The sequence below is a fragment of the Scyliorhinus canicula genome, chromosome 8 (assembly GCF_902713615.1).
Source record: "Scyliorhinus canicula chromosome 8, sScyCan1.1, whole genome shotgun sequence".
Classification (NCBI taxonomy): Eukaryota; Metazoa; Chordata; class Chondrichthyes; order Carcharhiniformes; family Scyliorhinidae; genus Scyliorhinus; species Scyliorhinus canicula.
The window spans coordinates 71567374-71590046 of NC_052153.1; the positions used below are offsets into that span (position 1 = coordinate 71567374).

At 43.6% G+C, this 22673-nt stretch overlaps 1 protein-coding gene across 2 annotated transcripts in view; it reads left to right on the forward strand.

Moving 5' to 3' along the window:
- The window catches only part of cdc42se2 (CDC42 small effector 2), a 251670-nt gene that overhangs the window by 87774 nt on the left and 141223 nt on the right, over positions 1-22673 (forward strand). The window contains exon 1 of one of the 2 annotated variants that reach the window (XM_038804718.1): positions 20260-20398. The exons of the other annotated variant lie outside the window; for it this stretch is intronic. The gene's annotated coding sequence lies outside the window, so the exon portion shown is untranslated. Of the gene's footprint in view, positions 1-20259; positions 20399-22673 lie in introns of those variants that run through there. 2 annotated transcript variants of the gene reach the window in all.

The window sequence follows — 22673 nt, forward strand, 5'->3', positions numbered from 1 at the left end:
GTCACCTGAGGCCGAAATTGAACCTGGGTCCCTGGAGCTGTGAAGCAGCCTTGCTAACCACTGTGCCATTGTGCCGCCCCGGGGGTTACCATTGATCAGGACCTGAACTAGACTAGCCATATAAATATTGTGGCCACAAGAGCAGGTCAGAGGCGAAGAATCCTGCAGTGAGCAACTCACCTCCTCACTCCCCAAAGCCTGTTCACCATCTGCAAGGCACAAGTCTCGTGTCTATTAGAATACTCTCTACCTTCCTGGATGAATGCAGTCCCAAAAGCACTCAAGAGGCTTGACACTATCCAGGACAAAGCAGCCTGCTTGATTGGCACCCCATCTGCAAACATTCAATCGCTCCACCACCAATGCACAGTGGTAGCAGTACGTAACATCTACAAGATGTGATGCTGGAGCTCGCCATGGTTCCTTGACAGCTCCTTCCAAATCCACAACTGCAACCATCTAGAAGGCCAAAGGACAATAGATACCTGGAAATATCACCACCTGGAAGTTCTCTTCCAATCCACACCATCCAGACATGGAATGATATCACCGTTCATTCACTTGTTACTGGGTCAAAATCTTGGAACTATCTCCTTTGCTGCACTGTGGGCGTACCTACACCACAAGGACTGCAGCAGTTCAAGAAGACAGCTCACCACCTCCTTCTCGACAGCAATTAGGGATGCGCAATAAATGCCAGCGACGCCCACCTCACATGAATTAATGAATAAAAATAAATAAAAAGAAATTCAAAAGGCATCTCAACCTATTTGCAGCCTTTACAAACGCTGAAAGGGCAGACAATATCAAAAGAAAACAAAGGCGAGCATGAGGAGAACAGAATCCTAGAACAATTGCAGCACAGGAGGCCAATTCATATCCTTTTCAGCTCCCTGCAAGAACAACTCATTAAGCCCCACTCCTCTGCTTTTTCATCATAGCTTTGTAAAATGTTTCTCATGAGCTAATTATCCAATTCTCTTTCGAAATCCACAATTGAATCTGTCTCCACCATACTCTCCAGATCCTAACCACTCACTGCTTGAAAACATTTCTCTCTTGTTGCCTTTGGCATTTTTTGCCATTCAGTTTAAATCAGTGTCCTCTGGTTCTCGATCCTTTCTGCAACAGGAACACTTTGCGTCTATCTAGTCTGTTCAGACCCCTCATGGCTTAGAACACCTCTATGAAATATGATCTACAAGAAAAACAACTCCAGCTTCTCCAATCTCTGCACATAATCGAAGTCCCGCTCCCCTGAAACCATTCTTGTAAATCTCTTCCGCGTCCTCTCCAATGCCTTTCTAAAATCTGGTGCCCAGAATTGGACACACTACTCCAGTTGAGGCTGAGCCAGTGTTTTAAAAATGTTCACCATAGTTTTCTTGTTTTTGTACTCTGTGTCTTTGTTTATAAAATTCAGAATCCCATCAACCTTTTCAATCAGTTTCTCAATCTGTTTTGCGACTTTCAATGATTTATGTGCACCAAGACTCTTTGCTCCTGCACCCCCTTTAGAATTATATCCTTCCTTTTTATATTGTCTGTTCTTCCAACCAAAATAAATCACTTCACACTTCTCTATATTATATTTCATCCATAAACAGGATCCCCCCCCCCCCCCTGGTGGTGGGTTTCCCAGTGGCAGAGGTGGGTCGCCATTGGCCACGTGTCCCGCCTAAGTAAATGTCTATTTATATTGGTTGCCGATCGTGCCACCTGGGAACCCGCTGGGGGGGTCACCTTCAGTGGGACCAGAAGATCCCGGCAGCGGGTAGGACCAGAATATCCCGGCCCATGTGTCCACTCATGTCTCAAGCCTGCCTCTGCCCTCTTGAAGTCTATCACTATTTCCTTCACCGTTCACAATACTTCTAAGATTGGTGACATCAGCAAATTTTGAAATTGTCCTGCAAACGCAAGTCCAGGTCATTAACATCGCTCAAGAAAACCAGTGGTCTGAGTATCAATCTGTGGGAAACCCCAAAGTGTACCTTCCTCCAGTCTTCAATGCCATTCAGTATTCCCAGTCACTCGGCCAACTTTGATACATGGCCTTTTTTTACCAGTGGCCAAACTTTGCTGATAAGCTTGTTATTTATCAAAGAACAATTTATCAAAACCTTTTGGAAGTACATATACATCATATCAACGCAATACTCTCATCAACTCTGTTACCCCGTCAAAAAACTCAAGCAAGTTAATTAAACACAATTTGTCTTTAACAAATCTATGTTGGCTTTTCTTAATTTATCCACATTTGGCCAAGTGACTGTTAATTTTGTCCCAGATTATCGTTTTTGGAAGCTTTGCAGTGCCAAAGTTAAACTAGCCTGTAGTTGCTGGGATTATTCCTACATACTTTTTAAACAAAGGTTGGAACGTTTTCCAACTCCAGTCCCCTGGCACCAACCTGTATCTAAAGAGGATTGGAAGATTATTGACAGTGCTAATGCGATTTCCATTATTACTTAAGTATCCTCAGTATGTATCTCATCCAGTCCTGATGACTTATCAACTCTTTGAGTATAGTCAGTGTGGTGATATGCATCACTGTAAATACACAAGGTGTTAATGTAAATACACTACGACTAAGTAAACACTAGAGGGAGCACCAGGGACGTCATGACATGCAGACATACAGCTAATGAACACATAGAATAGGACACGACCAATGGGCAGTCAAGACACCCAGAGGTGACACTACCACAAGGGGGCATTACACAGCCATATATAAGGACGGGGCACAGATGCTCTGTCTCTTTCCACAGGCGACACTTAGAGAGTAGGACCGGGGCAGATCAGAAGCATCACACCCACCACGTGGCTTAGAGCAGGCTGGTTAGTTCGACTGAGTTACTCTAGCAAGATTAGCAGGAGAGTCGAATTCATAGAGAACTGTGCTAATGGTTCAATAAATCACATTGAACTCACTTCAAAGTCTGGAGTATCTTTTGGTCAAAGCTGCATCGAGTTGCAGCCTGTGTTATCCCAGAGTACATAACACAACAGTCAGATTTTCTAATACCTGCTCTTTATCAGTTTTAACTTATCTAGCCGCAAGTATTTCCTCTTTCACTATGTCCTGGGCAGTATCTTTTTCTTTGGTTAAGACAGGATCAAAGTACTCATTTTGTACTTCAGCTATGTCCTCTACCTCCATTTGTAAATGTTGGTCCCCAATTTTCCTGACCCCCCTGTTTACTACCATTTAATATTTAAGTGCCGATAGAAAACTTTCAGATTTTCTTTTATGTAAGCTGCCTGTCCCGTCTCACTCTTTACTTCTAATTTGCCCTCTGAACTTTCTGTATTCAGCCTGGTTCTCATTTGTATTTTTGACATTTGTCATATGTCCCCTCTTTTTTGCTTCATCTTACACCTGAACTCTTTCATTATCCAGGGAACTCTGGCTTTGTTTGTCTTACCTTTCCCTCTGGTGGAAATGTAACCAGACTGTATCCATATCCTCTTTAAAGATAGCCCAAAGCTCTGTTACAGTTCGCCTGCCAGTCGTTGATCCAAATTTACCTGGGCCAATTTATCCTCACCCTACCGAAATTGGCCCTCCCCAATGACTATTATTCTGCATTGTTCCTTGCATTTTGTCATGGCTAACCTAAAGTTATGATGCTATGCTCACTGTTCCCAAACTTTTCCCCAAATGCTGTTTGTGCCACTTGACCCACATCATTCCCCAGAACCAGATCCAGCAATGCCTTTTTCCTTTTTGGACCCGAAACATACTGATCTAGAGGGTTCTCATGAAAAAAAAACTTCAGAAACTCTTCCTCACCCCTCTCATTTACACTATTACTATCTCAGACTATACAGCTAGTCCTCGACTTCACATGTCCGAGTTTCAACGAACGTCACTCGCAACCGTTATAATTTTTAAAAAAATAATTTAGAGTACCCAATTAATTTTTTCCAATTAAGGGGCAATTTAGAGTGGCCAATCCACCTACCCGGCAACAGTGCTAACTACTCTGCCACCATCTTGTTGGTTCCCTCACCACCTGCCACTGACCCAGTCTAGCAGCTATATCCTTTGGAACTCAGCCAGCTAAGTCAGTAGTGGTGCTACTGAACTACTCCTGGTGATGGTGTTGAAGTCCCCACGCAGAGTACATTCTGTGTCCTTACCACCCTCAGTGCTTCTTCTAAGTGGTGTCCAGAATGCAGGAGAAACTGATTCATCAGCTAAAGGGTGGGGTGAGGGTGGTTGGTAGGTGACAATCAACAAGAGATTTCCTTGCCCATGTTTGATTTAATGGGGTCAAGGGCTGTTGTTGAGGGCACCCAGGGCAATTCCCTCCTGACTGTATATCACTGTCTGCCTTCCACTGCTGGGTTTTCCTGTCAGTGGGACAGGGCACACCCAGGGATGGTGATGTTGGTGGCTGGGGCATAGTCATACTCACCAAATCATACCGTACAGACACTGTTAGGCCGTTGCTTGACAAGTCTGTGGGACAGCTCTCCCAATTTTGGCATGAGTAAAGAGGACTTTTCAACGTCAACAGGATTGGGTGTGCCATTATTGTTTCTGGTGCCTCGCTCAATGCCGGGTCTGTGCAGTTCCATTCCTGTTAGACTTGTGTTACGACACCCTGGGCTAGTACACAGTCAATTCCGGCCGCCCTTGACCTGGAGCCGCAACACAATTGAATTGACAAATAATAAGAAAAATACATATATATACACATGAGATAAACAAACAGAGGGATGAATAATAATAAGTAAAAGGAAAAAAAGAGTCTTTGTTTCAGATGATTGTCTTTAAACACACCTTCCTTCAAAGTAAGCTTTCAGATTGAGATTTCTGCTTTCCGGTCTGTAATGGTCTTCACTGTAGCTTCATTCAGGTCTTTGCTGAATCGGAAATACAGCAACTCGCAGCCTTTCGAGAGAGAGAGGAGAGAGAGAGAAGAAGCAGGAGGGTTTTGTCTCTCAGTGTTCAGGACCCAAACTGAGCTACTTGGATCTCTGAAAATAATTTCACTCGAGTAGGACACAATCACCACCTGTTACTGTGCAGAATATGGCTTTTGGCCAATTCATTCTCCACCAGTCAACCAATCAAACCAAACCCCTTCCCATCTCCTGGGTGCCACAAAGTCTGAGTTCTCCTGTTCTAACACTAGCACCAAATATTATGTTAAGGGTTCTTGAATTCCTTATTAATTCTGCTGCTTGATTTATAGATACATATCCATTAAGCATCCAAGGATTTAAAATGATAACAGCAAAAATAAAGAAAGGGGAAATAAGGGAATTAACAGAAAGGATCCTTACACTTCATTGTGATTGGATACAACTTACTGGTTTGCTAGGCCATTTCAGAGGGCATTTAAAAGTCAACTGCATTGTGTGTCTGGAGTCACATATTTTCCAGGCCAGGCGATGTAAGGATGGCAGATTTCCAACCTGAAAGAATGTTAGTGAACCAGATGGATTTTTAACGACACTCGAGAGTGGTGGACAATGTGTCGCTCGAAGTCGCACAAATTACTGTAACTGTGCCCAATGCATTATTTTGTGTAAATTCAACGGAAATTCTTTATGGTTGTATTCTGTGGCCCTATTTACACAATCCTAAATGTTGCTTCCCTTTTTGTGGATTTATCAATCTGAACTCGTGCTTACACCGCACCAAGTGACAGAGCAGAACAAGAGGAATTTCTCTCTGGCTGCATAGTAAGGAGGAGCAGTCTGTATCAAAAACAGATCTGCACAGAGCAGCTAGAATGAGCTAAGCCAGATAAGGTGGTGAATGTTGAATTATCTGAATTTGGGTAGACGGTCGACCCTCATGTTTTCTAGGAGAATATAAATTTTTACTGTCTTTTACTGTCTTTTGAGTATAATTTAGAGAGGATGGGGAAATCACACTTTAAAACAATCTTCACCTTGCCATTGAAAAAGAGCTAAAGAAACAGCTTGTGATGGTTTCTGAGGGGATAACTGAGAACAGTAATTTTTGTCTCCATAATGGGGGGAGTCTACCCACCCAATTCTTATGTCGGAAGGCAGGCATGGGCTGGAGTCTGGTCCGGTGCCTCTGAAGGCAGACCCAAGATGACAACAGAGGCAGGCGGGTGGCAAGTCAAACACACCCAGCATTTTATACACCATCATTGAGCCATATATTAACACTGACAAGTCTTTGAAATGCTCACAAACTTTTTAAAAGAGCCACTCAGAAATTCCTTTGAAAAACATAATGTGACCATCTGGTAACAGATATAATGTCCACCTGTTTTTCTGGCTTCTTCATACAGTTGCCTGATGCCTCATGAGGAGATAAGAGGACAATGTTTTTCACCGGAAATGTTGAATGTCTCACTCCAGGCTAGGGTTCCCCCATGGTACACTACTCCTCTGAGGAGCCGTGAACCACGCCTCCTGTAAAAGCTGACCCGACTCCATGAATATATCAGGGGAGGGTGTCTGCATTGAAGCTGGCAAGACCGGAAATGGGAATCCCAGAATCAGATCCCGTCGACCATTTTTAAAACCATTCCTGCTCCTTTCAAACATGGTCGGGCGGGTTAAATTCCGGGCCTAATTCTATGACATAGTTGTCAATAATGAGAAAATGGTGGACAAACCTGAATTGATGAGAGTTGATTGGTTGAAGCTATCATGCATGATTGCAGGCACGTTTTCATATGTGTCTCCAGTCCTTATTTGTATAAAGATGTAATTTGCTGCAGGTGCATGTAGATAAAGATTTGCATAATGCATATTAATTGGGAGCCCTCGGGTAACACAGCTTTATGTTATAATTTTCGCAAGCGCCAATCAGAGGTTGTTGCAGCATTGACCATGCATATTTGTGTACAACCCACTAATAATGATCTAAATAGCAACGGAACAACAGATTTATTTTGAATGGTGGTGATAAAGAAAGACCTCCTTGAAACAATTGGGAAAACTATACAGATAAGCTATGTTTGACATTGTACTCAATGAGCATTTAAATGGCATTTATGAAATTCGAAATTTGAAATATCCCAAAACCTTTTATTCGTATATAAGGAGCAAGAGGGTAACTAGAGAAAGGATTGGCCCACTCAAAGACAAAAAAGGGAATTTATGCGTGGAGTCAGCGGATTCTTAATGAGTACTTTGCATCGGTATTCACCAAGGAGAGGGACATGACGGATGTTGAGGTTAGGAATGGATGTTTAAATACTCTAGGTCACGTCGGCATAAGGAAGGGGGAAATTTCGGGTATTCTAAAAAGCATTAAGGTGGACACGTCCCCAGGACCGGATGGGATCTATCCAAGTTTACTGAGGGAAGCGAGGGACGAAATAACTGGGGCCTTAACAGATATCTTTGTAGCATTCTTGAGCACAGGTGAGGTCCCAGAGGACTGGAGAATTGCTAATGTTGTCCCTTTGTTTAAGAAGGGTAGCAGGGATAATCCTGGGAATTATAGACCTGTGAGTTTGACGTTAGTGGTAGGCAAATTGTTGGAAGAAAATAGACTTATCAGTGAAAGGCAGCATGGTTTTGTGCAGGGAAGGTCATGTCTTACAAATCTAATAGAATTCTTTGAGGAAGTGACAAAGTTAATTGGTGAGGGAAGGGCTCTAGATGTCATATACATGGACTTCTGTAAGGCGTTTGATGAAGTTTCCCATGGCAAGTTGATGGAAAAAGTGAAGTCGCATGGGGTTCAGGGTATACTAGCTAGATGGATAAAGAACTGGCTGAGCAACAGGTGACAGAGAGTAGTGGTGGAAGGGAGTGTCTCAAAATGGAGAAAGGTGACTAGTGGTGTTCCACAGGGATCCGTGTTCGGACCACTGTTTGCGATATACATAAATGATCTGGACGACGGTATAGGTGGTCTGATGAGCAACTTTGCAGATGATACTAAGATTGGTGGAGTTGCAGATAGCGAGGAGGACTGTAAGAGAATACAGCAAAATATAGATAGATTGGAGAGTTGGGAAGTGAAATGGCAGATGGAGTTCAATCCAGTCAAATGCGAGGTGATGCATTTTGGAAGATCCAATTCAAGAGCGGACTATACGGTCAATGGAAGAGTCCTGGGGAAAATTGATGTACAGAGAGATCTGGGAGTTCAGGTCCATTGTACCCTGAAGGTGGCAACGCAGGTCGATAGAGTGGTCAAGAAGGCATACAGCATGCTTGCCTACATCGGACGGGGTATTGAGTACAAGAGTTGGCAGGTCATGTTACAGTTGTATAGGACTTTGGTTAGGCCACATTTAGAATACTGCGTGCAGTTCTGGTCGCCACATTACCAGAAGGATGTGGATGCTTTAGAGAGGGTGCAGAGGAGGTACACCAGGATGTTGGCTGGTATGGAGGGTGCTAGCTATTAAGAAAGGTTGAGTAGATTAGGATTGTTTTCATTGGAAAGATGGAGGTTGAGGGGGGACCTGACTGAGTTCTACAAAACTATGAGAGGTATGGACAGGGTGGATAGCAACAAACTTTTTCCAGGAATGGGGGTGTCAATTACAAGGGGGTCACGATTTCAAGGTGAGAGGGGGAAAGTTTAAGGGAGATGTGCGTGGGAAGTTTTTTACGCAGAGGGTGGTAGGTGCCTGGAATGCTTTGCTAGCGGAGGTGGTAGAGGTGGGCACGATAGCATCATTTAAGATGCAGCTAGACAGATATATGAATGGGCGGGGAACAAAGGGATGTAGATCCTTGGAAAATAGGAGACAGGTTTAGATAAAGGATCTGGATCGGCGCAGGCTGGGAGGGCCGAAGGGCCTGTTCCTGTGCTGTAATTTTCTTTGTTCTTTGTTCTTTCCTCGCCCTGTTTTCACAACCACTGTTCCTGTGTCTCTGGTTTTTGTGCATTGTTCCTTTATTTCATCTAATCATTGGGAAGGTGGTGGTGTAGTGGTATTGTCACTGGACGGCACAGTAGCACAGTGGTTAGCACTATTGCTTTGCAGTGCCAGGGACCCGGGTTTATTTCCCGGCTTAGGCCACTATCTATGTGGAGTCTGCACGTTCTCCCCGTGTCTGCGTGAGTTTCCTCCCAGGTGCTCCAGTTTCCTCCCACAGTCCAAAGATGTGCTTATTAGGCCGAATGGTCACCTAAATTGCCCCTTTGTGTCCAAAAGTTAGGTGGGGTTGCGGGGATAGGGTTGGAGGTATGTGCTGAGGTAGGGTGCTCTTTCAGGGGCCGGTGAAGACTCGATGGGCCGAATGGCCTCCTTCTGCACTGTAAATTCTGTGACTTCTATGGATTAGTAAACGAGTAACCCAGGGTAATGCTCTTGTGGACCCGGGTTCGAATCCCGCCATGGCAGATGGTGGAATTTGAATTCAATAAAAATCTGGAATTAAAACGCCCAATGATGACCATGAAACCACTGATTCACTAATGTCTTTAGGGAAGGAAATCTGCCATCCTTACCTAGACTGGCCTACATGTGACTCCAGACTCACAGCAATGTGGTTGACCGTTAACTGCCCATTCAAAGGCAATTAGGGATGGGTAATCAATGCTGGCATAGCCAGCGACGCCCATGTCCCATGAACTAATTAATAAAAAAGAACCATCCATCTGCTGTCTAGGCCCATTCTCTGAAAATCCTTCCCTAATTTTCTGCACTTTTCCACTCCCTCCTTTCAGTTAGCACCCTCTTTAAAGTCAACGACTTTGACCCTACTTTTCATCACCCTTCATAACATCACCAGCGTTGCCTCGGTATCCTTCTTTTGCACAGTTCTCCGAGAAACAACGTGAGGGGCGGATTTCTCCGCAAGGCCCGACGCCGTCATGAAACCCCACCATTTTGGGTGGGGGTGGGAGAATCACGGGGGGTGCCAGAGCGGTCCTCCCGCGATTCTCCCACCCGGCGTGGGGATTCTCCGCTGCCCACGACAGGTCGGAGAATAGCGGGAGGTCCTTCCCGACATTTTTCCCGACCACACGCTATTCTCCCCCCCCCACGGCCGCCCCACGGCACGAATCGCTGCTCGGCGTTTTTTACGGCGATCAGTGAGTCTCCCCAGGCCGATGGGCCGAGCTCCCAGGCCTTTATGGCCGTTTTCACGAACGCAAACACACCTGCTCTCACCGTTCGTGAAAACGGCCACAAAATGCCGTCCCGGACACCCATGGCACCGGTTGTCCTAATGAAAACAAAGCCTATGTAAGAGTTTGTACTTTCCCTATAAATCGTTTGGCATACTCAATACGGTATTTTGTATGCATTTTCCCCCCCATTGTTTTTCCTGGGTTATTTTAAACTTTTGCATGGGTGGCATGGGCCTGCGATCGGTGGGCACCGATCGCGGGCAGCAGGTCCGATACCCGCGCACTCTTTGTTCCTCCGCCGCCCCGCAGGATCAGTCCGCGGGGCGGCTGAGGGGCATGACGGACCGTGCATGCGCGGGTTTGACGCATATGCGTGATGACGTCATCCGCGCATGCACGGGTTGGAGCCGTCCAACCTGCACATGCGCGGCTGACGTCATCGTGCGCGTTAGCCGCCGTGACGCTTGGCGCGCGTGCTTAGCAACGGTCGCTAAGCCCGCGATGCCGTGCTTCACGAGGCCCCGCTGCTAGCCCCGCCCGGGGGGGGAGAATTGGGTCCCGGGAGGGGGCGCGGAGGCTGCTGTGAAACACGGCCAGTTTCACGGCAGCCTTTACGGCTCGCTGCATTTGCGGAGAATCGCGCCCAAGGTGTTTTTGTACATTTAAAAGGCAAAATGTCAATGCAAATTGTTGTGGTTACATCATCCGAGTTCCTTTGCTCAGAGCGTATGTCAGTAAACATTCTCATTAGGTGAAACAGGAAAATATTACTTAAACCCTGATTCCTCACTCAAAACAATGTCAGAAGCAAAAGTTTAAAATAACCCAGGAAAAACAATGGGGGGGAAAATGCATACAAAATACCGTATTGAGTATGCCAAACGATTTATAGGGAAAGTACAAACTCTTACATAGGCTTTGTTTTCATTCGCCTTCCAGTGACATTTTGAGCATTCAGAGGAAGAAAGAGTGAAAGAAAATTGTGTTTTGTTTTAAGTTCAGAACATTTTGGCAATTAGGTAGTGGAGGTGCTGTAACTTCCTTTTATTGTGATTAGGCAGGGAAGTGGAGTTATCTGCCAGTTCAGGATTACAATGTGTGGCTCTGGTCTGAAGGGAAATTCTGGGTAGTCATTTCCAACATGACAGGTGTACTTTGCCTTGACCTTGTAAATGAAAACTGCTCATGGGGTATCCTTAATGACATATTCAGACTGTTTACATAGGGTCAATAAGCTGTGACATTCAACTCTGGGACAGTCAGAACTGGTGGGGGGAGGTGGAAAAAGCAATGTTATGCTAAATTTTTTTCTTTGTTCATTTAAGAGATGGAAAATGTACACAGATGAATCCTTTAGGAACGATAAATTAGCATGAGTCATGTTCCTCCTAAACTCTCAATAATAGAGAAAAGAAAAGTGCCAAAATCACAAAAATATCACTGTGATTATGCCTTCCTGTGAATCAATTCCCTGAGGGATCATCAATCATTCCTAATTTTACAGAAGAAGTGAATTCCGAACAATGCTGCATTTCTTTCCTATTTCTAGCTCTAGTTCATCATAGGATAATGGAATGGTTAAAGAAGCACAGAAGGAGGCCATTCAGCCCATCTTGTCTGTGCTGGATCGCTGCAGGAAAAGCTCCATTAGTCCCACTCCCTCATCTTTTTCCCCAAAACCTTGCAGATTTTTCTCTCTGGCTAATTATCTAGGTCTCTGATCAATGCCACAGTTGAATCTGCTTCCACCATACTTGTCTCAGTGCATTCCAAATCCTAACCATTCGCTGCGTAAAGATATATTTCCTCCTGTCACATTTTATTCTTTTGCCATTATCCTTAGTTTGGTCTCCTCCAATGGTAACAATTTCTCTCTTATTCTCTCTGTTTAGACCTCTCATGATTTTGAATACCTCTATCAAATCTCCTCTCGTCCTTCTTTTCTCCAAGGAAAACAACCGCAGTGACTCCATGACTCTGTGTAGTCTCTCATCTCTGGAACCATTCTCATAATTGTTTTCTGCACCCTCTCTAATGCCTTTGCACACTTCCCAGTGCGGTATCCAGAATAGTGCGCCTGTTGAGGCCTATCCAGTGTTCTATAAAGGTTCACCATAATTCTCTTGCGTTTATACCCTGCCTCTGTTTATGAAGCCCAGAATCCCACATGTGTTATTAATTACTTTCTCAACCTGCCTTCCACAGATTTGTGGACAAGTAACCCCAGGTCTCTCTGCTCCTGCACTCCATTCAAGAATTGTATCCTTTATTTTAAATTGCCTCTCCTCGTTCTTCCAACCAAATGTATCACTTCACTCTTCTCAGCGTTTAAGCAACCCCGAATAGATGCAGAGCCGAGCAGGAGAAGGAAATGCCAGTCACGAGCATCTTTAGCTATATTTGCATGCCTGCCAGCAGCCAAGTATAGGTTATGGCACTGTCTAGATTATTTTTGTCACCTTGATGTTTCGTTACAATAGATGTTTGTTGATACGGAATCTTAGCTTTCATTACTTTGCAAAGTTGTGCTGTGACTACATCTTCCTGCAGAGCAGAACGTTGAACTTTACTGGGGGCCGCATTCATGTTATTGAGTAAATTGGACAGCAACTTCTAGAGTCTGCACACGCACAGTTAAACTTGGAAACCAGAAGCTGCAGTCCAAGTTGACCTGCTCCATCATAGCCTTGCAGAGTGATTTAATTTTCAAATGCACAAAAGACATAAAGCTGTATTTATTTACTAATTACGCATGAAATACACCACAGAAGGTTAGTGCTGGTGTATTCGGGTGTAAATTAATTTTTAGCAGTGTGGTAAGTCTGAATGACTGCCAAAGTAGTACACCATGTGAGTCTGTGACTTCCAGCAGTGGTTAGAAACATAGAATTCCTACAGTGCAAAACAAGGCCACTTGGCTCATCGAGTCTGCACTGACCCTCTGAAAGATTACCCTACCCAGACCCACTCCACTGTCCCCATTACCTCATCTAACCTGCACACTTAAGGGTCAATTTGGCCAATCACCTAACCTGCACATCTTTGGACTGTGGGAGGAAACGGGAGCACCTGGAGAAAACCCACACAGACATGCGGAGAAACTGCAAACCCTACACAGTCACCCAAGGCCAGAATTGAACCCCGGTCCCTGGCGCGGGTGCGGTACGTTTCAGCGCCGCCGCTTCAGCGCTGCCGTTTCAGCACCGCCGTTTCAGCGCCAGGACTTTTCAGCGCCAGGACATTTCAACGCCAGAAAAAAAAATTCTCCAATGTTGTCATATAGTTATGACAGAATTTTGTTTGGCACTAAGCAATTTACAAATCTGTAAGTTCATAAAATGAAATAAAACTCAAGTGTTAACTAAATGTTTTTATTGTAAAAGATCCACTTATAAAGATCCAAAAACAGTACATTAAAACAATTTACAAATCTGTAAGTTCATAAAATCAATCATTAAAAGGAAAATTCATTGGATATTCATTGGAAAAAACGCATTTAGTTTGTTAAATTGTGCCCTATTGAACGAAGGTAGTCAATTTCATTCCTGCTGCCATATTCGGAAACAATTTTCAATATCCTCTCATCAGCTTTTCTATATTTAAGTAATTTTAATTGAGGTCCATTGCCAGCTAAAAGTTTCTCGAAGTGCTCGTCTCTTCCCTTTTGAACACGCTTAAGGACATCAATGAACTTCCAAATAGTTGGGTGTGACATTAACAGTTCACTTTTCAATCTCCTGTTGGCCGCCTCAGCATAGTTATTTGTTCTGTCATCCCCATCTAATGTTCTTTGATACATATTCCACATCTCGGTAGGAAATAAAGGACTTTGTCTGCCTGCTCCTCGGCAATTAGGATGGCCGATATAATTGGATCGATCTTGGATTATCGGGGACCTGATTAACTTCGTCTCGTTTTCTACGAATAATTTTTCGCATTGCCTGCCTGTTTGGTAACTGTGCCATACCTGCCACGGACATTTTTTCAATGCACTTGTTGATAATCGTACTTGGAGGCTCACAAGTCTTTTCAGCCCGGTCTCTCGCATCAGTTATGACCTTTTCCACTTCGATAGCAACTGCAGATGGGGGATGAGTATGTTCGTTGATCTTTTCGATCACCTCTCTTTCTAACGTGTGAATGCGGGCCTTGCACCTACCATCCTCATGGCATCGCCAAAACTTAACTTGCTTTTGTTTCTTGCTTTCTTTGTCAAAACGATATATAAAACCTTCATGACAGAACTTCTCTCTGCCTCGCTTGCTTTTCACTGATTCAGCCATGGGTTTAAAGATATGGAACTTACCAAATTTACCAAAAGAAATTTACCAAATAACTAAGTAAGTATAAAAACTTGTTAACTAAACTCTAACTTTATCTAAACAGTAATCATAATAAAACTCCAACAAAATCTAAAGACAACCAAATAACTAAGTGTAAAAGCTGGTATACCTGTGTCATACCTGTGACCATACTCAAGAATGATTTCTGAATGAATGAGCGCTGAAACGTCCTGGCGCTGAAATATTTGGCGCTGAAACGTCCTGGCGCTGAAACGGCGGCGCTGAAACGTCGGCGCTGAAACGTCGGCACTGAACTGTCCCATTCCCCCCTGGCGCTGAGGCAGCAGTAAGTTTGTGAGGGTGAGGTAAGGCATAAACTGTGAGCTATGATTTGTGGTTGATAGACATTGTTGGTAGACAATTGACTAGGCTATGGTGAATGTAACAGAGTGTGAGACTGGTGGTGCAGTTGGTTTGATACGAGATGTGAAGATACATTCACAGACCTTGAAGGATCTTGAGAGATCACTAAATGTCTTTCAGCACTGAATCATGGAATCCCTATAGTGCAGAAAGAGGCCATTCAGCCCATCAAGTCTGCACCGATGCTCCAAAGGAGCACCTTACCAACCAGGGCACCATCTTATCCCTAATACCACCTAACTGTTGGACAGTAAGGGGCAATTTAACATGGTCAATCCACCTAACCTGCACATCTTTGGACCGCATCCAGGTCTCGGGTCTACATTGCTGGTATTGACTGCTACGGCTTCCTGCTCCCACTGCCTTCCCAGCCCTTTACTAGGGGGTTCCTGGGCACTCTGAGGGAAGTGGACCTCTCTCCATCTGTCCACCACCTGCACCAAGGCCATCAATGTGGCATTCAAAAACTTTGAGGCATGCTGTTTGACCTAGTGTACCATTTCTGCTCCTTCTTGTGGGTCTTCCACTCTTGTTCAAACAGTTTCAACCCTTCAAGTCAGAATGGACCTGGTTTTTAAGAGGTAAGGTTATTAACCTTCATCCACAAAGGACCAGCGTCATCTCTCTACATTTAAAGAGATTATACATGTTGGTTATATATAGCTTATGGGGCAGCACTCTTCAAGCATGAGGCAAAGTGAGGAAGTAGGCCTCCATGAAAGCCAGCAAGTGTAGGAATTCAAACCATGCCATTGGCGCCATCCGCCATCACACTCCCCCACCCAACCGAGCTAGCCGACACCATCCTTTAAGACATGCAGATGAACTTTAAGTGGTGCCAACCTTGCATAAATTTGGTCCCACTGCTGAGTCATGCAGCCACTCAGCATGTTCTGTGCATGACTGCACACCACAATCATTATAATTAGCTGGCAGCGCACAGTCTGTGTGCTGCTTGCGTCACTTTGAACCGGAGCCAGGTAATCACACAGCTGCTTTCAGGAGCTATCCAATTTAAACCCTGGAAAAACTTTATGTACACATGTAGCAAACATCTGATGTTGAGCACGATTTAACAATAAAATAATCCCATTGTGGGCTGGTTTAGCGCCAGGAAAGACCCCGCTATCAAACGGGACTCATTTTTTCTGGCATTGGTGGGGAAGGCCCCACCGAGGCCACATTTACCTTCACTTTATTGGGAGACTTCCCCAAGTGTCGTTCCGTCTGGTCCCTGTTTGTGGAGACCAGTGCTAAACGGCGCCAGGCTGGGGTCTCATTGGCAAAGGGATTTGAACCCGGGCACTGGTTAGATCTGGCGACTGCATGTAAATGTATGCCTAACTGCACACGTAAATATGCAAATTTAAGTCTCCCCCATTGTGGGCAGAATTTAGGTTGCGACGATCGTGAGATTTACCAGCCGCGTTGCGTCCCGGGTCGGGCGCGATACGACCATTAGATCGCGCCTGTTAACTGCAAAGTCTTGCTCAACGTATATTAAAACTGGAAGCAGGAACTTTGAACCATACGTTGAAATTATTTTTAGAAATATAAAATTAGTGTTTCTAAACTAGCTGACCTCACATTGGAATTGCTCAAGAGTGAGTCATGATTAATGGCACTTTCCACATCAAGCAGGATCAGATGCAGGGAGAGGAGAGAGCGAGAAAGATGGAGGGTGACGGGGGTTGGGGGTAAGAAGAGAAGGCCAGGAGGTGAATTGAGGGAGGACAGTGGAAGGAGCAAAGAGAAAGAAGGGAGATGAGAAGAGATGAAGATGGAGAGGGTCGGGGATGGGAAAGGGGGAAAGGAGGGACTGGAGCATGGAAAAGGAGGAGATGGAGTTACGAAGGTTGAAAGGGAGTCCTCCAGTCTTGTGAACTTACCTTTTTAGGCCTCTTCTGGGTGCCATCTCCCCCTTTTCACAATACACAGGTGCTCCCAGTACAGTGACTTCCTCACTGTGACCAGCTGATAAATGGCATTTGGCCCCTCAGTGACGTATATGTTGGCTATGGGCAGCTGCAGTTGTTGTCTACTCTTTGAAGTAAGTTAACCTTTGGGATGGTAAGTTCCAGATGCTTTGTGGCCGGAAAGTGGAGCTGAGTCCACAAAAGATCAGCCATGATCTCATTAAATGGCGGAGCAGGCTCGAGGGGCCAGATGGCCTACTCCTGCTCCTAGTTCTTATATATAACCTGGATCATTTCAACTCCCTGTATGGGCTTACAATCACCATTATTGTGTGAGTGAACAATGCATTTGAATTCCTTTATGTAAAAATAATCATTTGAAAATGAACGGGTTAATAAAGTTCTTAATATTTAGACTATGGTATCTTGATTGTCTCACCTGTTTAAATTGCTCTGCTTTAATAGTGGGTGGAAGTCCAGAGATTCACTTGAAAACTTATTTCATTCATCCATCCTAAATTGCTGTGTACAGTCTGCACGTTACATGAGCAGTTCGGTTTATCCCATGAAGCAGATATTACAGCAACTGATCAATATTTTAAACAGGCGAAGGGGTACAGGTTTTTCTTTCAGTCATTATTCATAATCTGTGTGTCAGACAGCTGTATCACCAGTAAAGACAAGATGGGCCGAATGGCTGTCTTCTGCACTGTAACAATGATCGCCACCAACAACAACTTGCAATTATATTGTGCCTTTAGTGTAGAAAAATAATCTAAAAATGCTTTACAGAAGTGAATAAAACAAAATTTGAATTCGGTCAAAGAAGGAGATATCATGAAGCACCAATGTTCTGAGTTGAAAGTGGATTTCCTTTGGAGGGTTTTGAAGGAGGAGAGACCAATACAGAGTTTTGAGATAGAATACCTGATCACAATTCCTATGTTACTGAAAGCATGACTGCCAATGGTGGGAGGGACGAGGAGAATGTACAACAGGCCAGAGTGAGGAGATTAAAGAGTTTGGGACATAAACAGAAAATGGTGGAAATAGACAGCAAGCCTGGAAGCACCCGTGAAGAAAGAAACAGAATTAACTTTTCAAATCAATGACGTTTCATCAGCGAGCTTGGAAGATTGCTTGTTGCACTGGTGGTGGCTACTTGGAAAGGCAGGGCAAATCCATAAAGAGATGATGATTTTACATTTGAAGGGCTGGGGACCAGATGCTAATTATATACCAGTGATGATAGGCAAGTGAGACCTGGAGGTTGATTTTGAACACCAAACTGTTGGAAACAGTGCTTTCCCGAGATTAAAATCACTGCACCTGCCCTGATTATCAAGTTAGCTGAGACTCCCGCTGCAAGCTTGTGGAAGCCTAATTTACTTTTAAAAGTCACAGCCCGATGCCATGCAACAATTTTAACAGAAGCGTAACAACTGTTGTTAGCATAATCAGGACACGTAAGGTTCTTGTCATTGTGGGTCATACAGATTCTTGCCTTGGAGCCTTAAGAATATATATCGGGTGAGATTCTCTGGCCTCTCCGCGACGTGTTTCTCTGTGGTGGGAGGCAACTCGTTTGTTGGTCAGTGACGGGACCTTCTAGTCCTGCCGCTGTCAATGGGATTTCCCATTTAATCTACCGGCGCTACAAGGAAACCCTTGGCGGGGGTGCGCTGTCGACGGGACCAGAAGATCTCACCGGCATGAACAGCTGGAAGATCTCGCCCATATAATGTAATCCATTGATTGTTCCAAACTTACATTGTTAAAGCAGTGTTGTCCTTGTTCTGATTAATGACTGAAAGAGAGATTTGAATTTATATAGCAGACAACAAAGTCTCTCAAACAGCAATTTGATAATGGCCAGCAATCAGCTTTTTAAAGATTTGGTTGAGGGATAAATATTGGCCATGCATTGGGAACAACTCCCCTCCTCTTCAAAATAGCATCACAAGATATTTTAAATCCACCAGAGAGGAAGGCAGGACTTCCTTTAATGCCTCATCTGACAGCAATATGATAATGACCAGTAGGTCTAATTTAGGTAATGTTGGTTGAGGAATAAATATTGGCCAAGACACCAGGGGATAACACCCTCGATCGTGGGAACGTTTGCTTACACCTGGAGAATAGACAGAGTCTGGATTTAAGATCTCTGACAGTGCAGCAGTCCCTCAGATATGCACTGGAGTGTAAACTGGATTATGTCCTCAAGTCCTTGGCATAGGGCTTAAAACTGCAATCTTCTGACTCCGAGGCGAGATTGCTTCCATAGCTGACACTATTTGTGACAACAATGTTCAGCTTGGGTGTTTTCACACCTTTACAGTAATGAAACCAAGACAAGCTTGAAAAATAAAAAATAATATAAATAGGAATTAAATTTGTTGGCTTGAAAGGCCATCTGGGTTCAGCTTGGTAATTTTTACAAGCCTGTTTTAAGTATCACATGGTTAAAGCCAATATTTTCATTCATCTCCTGCAATGAGCAAATGAAAGCCTGACATGTTAAGGTACAATATGACTTAAAAAAAACAGATTCCAGTCAGGTCCCATTAGTTTTTTTCTAACACGTACACCACTGTCCAAATTGTTTATACAGTAATGGAGATGCTTGGCTTGTTCTGAAGTCTTGTTCCTACTGATATAAATGTAGCTTGGTGTTTCAAATCTATACATTTGTCAGTAACTTGTCATTAGATGTTAATTTTCTACAAATGAGATTTGATAACCATTATTCAGGGTGTCATTTGTGTGGATGTGTTGTTAAAATCCACTGCTGTGCGACAATCACCACTTTGTGGCATCTATCATTTTCTTTCAACTGGCCGTGCTAATTAATGTCCACTGTACATTTTTGGAAATGCCAACTGGCTTATTCCCAGATGGTTTATTTTCACGGATTTGCTCACTTCTGTGCCCCAGTTTAGATATTTTGCAGGTAAAAAGAAGTTAATCCCACAAATGCTGGAAATGCATGATAGGTCAGACAGCACCTGAGGAAGAAAAGTGAGTCAGCATGTTAGATAGGAGAATCAGTGAAGGTTTACATTAAAAGCAATAATTCTTCTCCTTTGCATGAGAAATGGCCATCTGTGCATATTTAGAAGTTTTTGACTTTTGTATATTTTTATGAATTGTCCTAGATTATAATGAATATAACACATACTGGATACGAGATCTGTAACTAAAGTCAACATATTTCACTCTTTTCAATTCTTTGTAGTGGTGAAGCCCATCTTTAATAATACTTTGTAAAATTGTTCTCAAATTGACTAATAGCATGTTACTGGCAACATGCCCGTTCCCTATTCTACCCCTATTAAAACTAAAACCTGAAAAGCAATTGGGACAGTGACTGATGATGCATATGTACCCTTCTAATGTCTACGTCTGGGTAATGTTCACACAACCCTGCTCTGGGCAATTGATATGCAAATATACTCTGATGGAGTTGCTGAGCATGTTTGAACATTTTGTCACGGGTGTGCACTGTCCTCGCTGTTTGTGTGGACTGAAGGAAGATAATAAAGGCCTTTGTCCTGACGGCTGCATTTTGACAAGGATCAGCTCGGCAGCTGCAACCCTGGCAACTGGGGCCGAGGAGTGAAGAATTGGTGCAGCTCTTCAAACAAGGCTGGTGATTGTCCCATTTACAGCCAAGTAAATGAAACTGAATGTAAAAAGTGGTGTTATCAGGGGTGTACAGAAGAAAAGCTGAGGTAGAACTATCTTTATCCCTTCATAATTTTGACACGTGTGTGGTGTGTGTGTGTGTTTACATTTTACCAAAAGGAAATTACGCTGAGTTATTCTTGCTAATCTTTTCTTTCTTGTAAAAAAACTCTTACAGAAATTGCCATTTACTCCAGATTGCCTTGAATCCGAAGGCTCTGAGTGTGGATTTATTCTGAGTATTTACTGCTTCAGATTCCATGACACTTTTCACCTAATTTGTTTCTGTTCAAACTCGTAGTTTGTGCAAGACCACTGGGATACATAATGCAGAAATAACTATTTGTCCGATTTATATTGTTTATGAGATAGCTGATTGGTACTCTGGGGAAGGCCGGACGGGCCAGTGTCTATTCATGAGGCCTAATGCAGCGTGCTGTTTCCCTGCCAAGGTTTGGTCTGGGTAGACAGCTGACTGCAGGAGCACCGAATGAAAGGAACTGCTGTGTCATTATTCAAATTTTATGTTGCTTTAGGTGCACAGAAGGAGATGCACACAGCAGTTGAAGTGACTTCCTTTAAAATGGCACAGAGTTAAACCACTGAGAATGATTTTCCAGTTAAAGGAGAGATAACGTGATTGGCCACCTCGAAGAAAGCTAGTAGAGTGAAACAGCTTTCAGTCATCAAAAAAAATCAAAAAAAGCAAAGAAAGGAAATGGTGGCAACTGAACAGATGACTTAATTTATCCCCCAGTGTTATTTTTGAAATAATTTTCTCTTTTCATTTTTTTTTAAATGTAGATTTACATTTCCTTCACAAAGAGTAGCCTTAATGTCATAAAATATGAAGTGATGAGCCCTTACATTGGTTATGAGTTTGTACTTCGGTGTCTAATTTCTGAACACCAACGTCAGTGACATTTAATCTTTAAAAATGAAGTGTCAGCGGCATAAAGCAGGAAACGTGTAGTATGCATGTGGCCAGAAAACGTTTCAACACACAGATCTACTTGCTGTATTGTTGAAAATTGGGAAAGAAAAGTGCAACTTAATAAACCTCCGCTCTCAATCCCTGGGCAGTATTTTGGAGTATGGATTTTGTATGTTTTAATGGAGATGTTAATGATTCTGTAAACTTGCTGTAGCATATGCCTCTGTTAGTTGTCAGATGAACCTTCTTGATTCCTGTCAAGAGTATATACAGGAAGCACTACAAGTACAATAGGTTTAGTGTCATGGCTAGTTTTTTTTAATACATTGTGCAATAATGGATCAATATCAGAGGGACAGTTGTGACTGCCTCAAACATAATTATCATCAGTTGGTTGTGAGTTTGTCCACATGCTTTCTCTTCTGGAATATCTCGAATTCCGGACTCAGTGGGGTTGATTTGGACTGGGGGTGTGATAAGGTGGGTGAGAGGGGGTGCTATATGGATAAAGCATAGCTATTTGAACTCCTGGGCCTCTTTTGAATAAAGCATGGACATTCTCTTGTCCAAAATCAGTGGGCATAACATCAGAGCAGGTGAGCGAAGGAAAGTCTGAGGTAAACGGGAACCTGGAATACAGTATACATTGGCAGCCGAGACTAGTGTTTTGAGTGTGAAGTTCTCATCAGATGCCATTTGGGTTTCCCGAACATCAGGCTCCAACCTTACCCAGGGGCCATTCCCTTGGGTCCCTGGCAACTTCTGAATTTCTGGCACAATTTTTGCTCACATGTCCTGACATCATCTCTGTTGGTTTCAGATGAGGGATGTTCCTGTTTTATATTCAAATGAGCTCCAGGAGTCAAAATTACCCAGGACTCAGGCCAAACTCTCAGTTTGGGAGAGGAGGAGGGGGGGGGGGGGGGGGGGGGGCACTGTCTCACACCCACACTCACCTCAAAATACCCTCCTAATTAAATCAACACCTTTCTGTGCCAATCTTTAGGGACAGTAATTTACATTCTTACATTTTCCTTAAATAAAGTTCCTTCTTTGGTGTACTGTGGTGATAAGTGTTTGAATAAAGATGATTGGTCGAAGAAAAGATAAACAACAGTTCAGAATTAACACTTTTTTCATTTGCTTATGGGGTGTGGTCCTCGCTACCAAGGCAAGTATTTATTGCTATTTCTAATTGACCGTGGGAAGGTGTGAACTTTTCAACTTTCTTGAACCTCTGTAGTCCTTACAGTATCGGACTGTAGGTATGGGTGCGGTGCTGTTCAGGTAGGAGTCCCAGAATTTTCACTCAATGACAGTAAATGGATGGCGATAAAGTTACAAATCAGGGTGGCATGTGACTTGTCAAGGAGCTTTCAGTTGGTGGT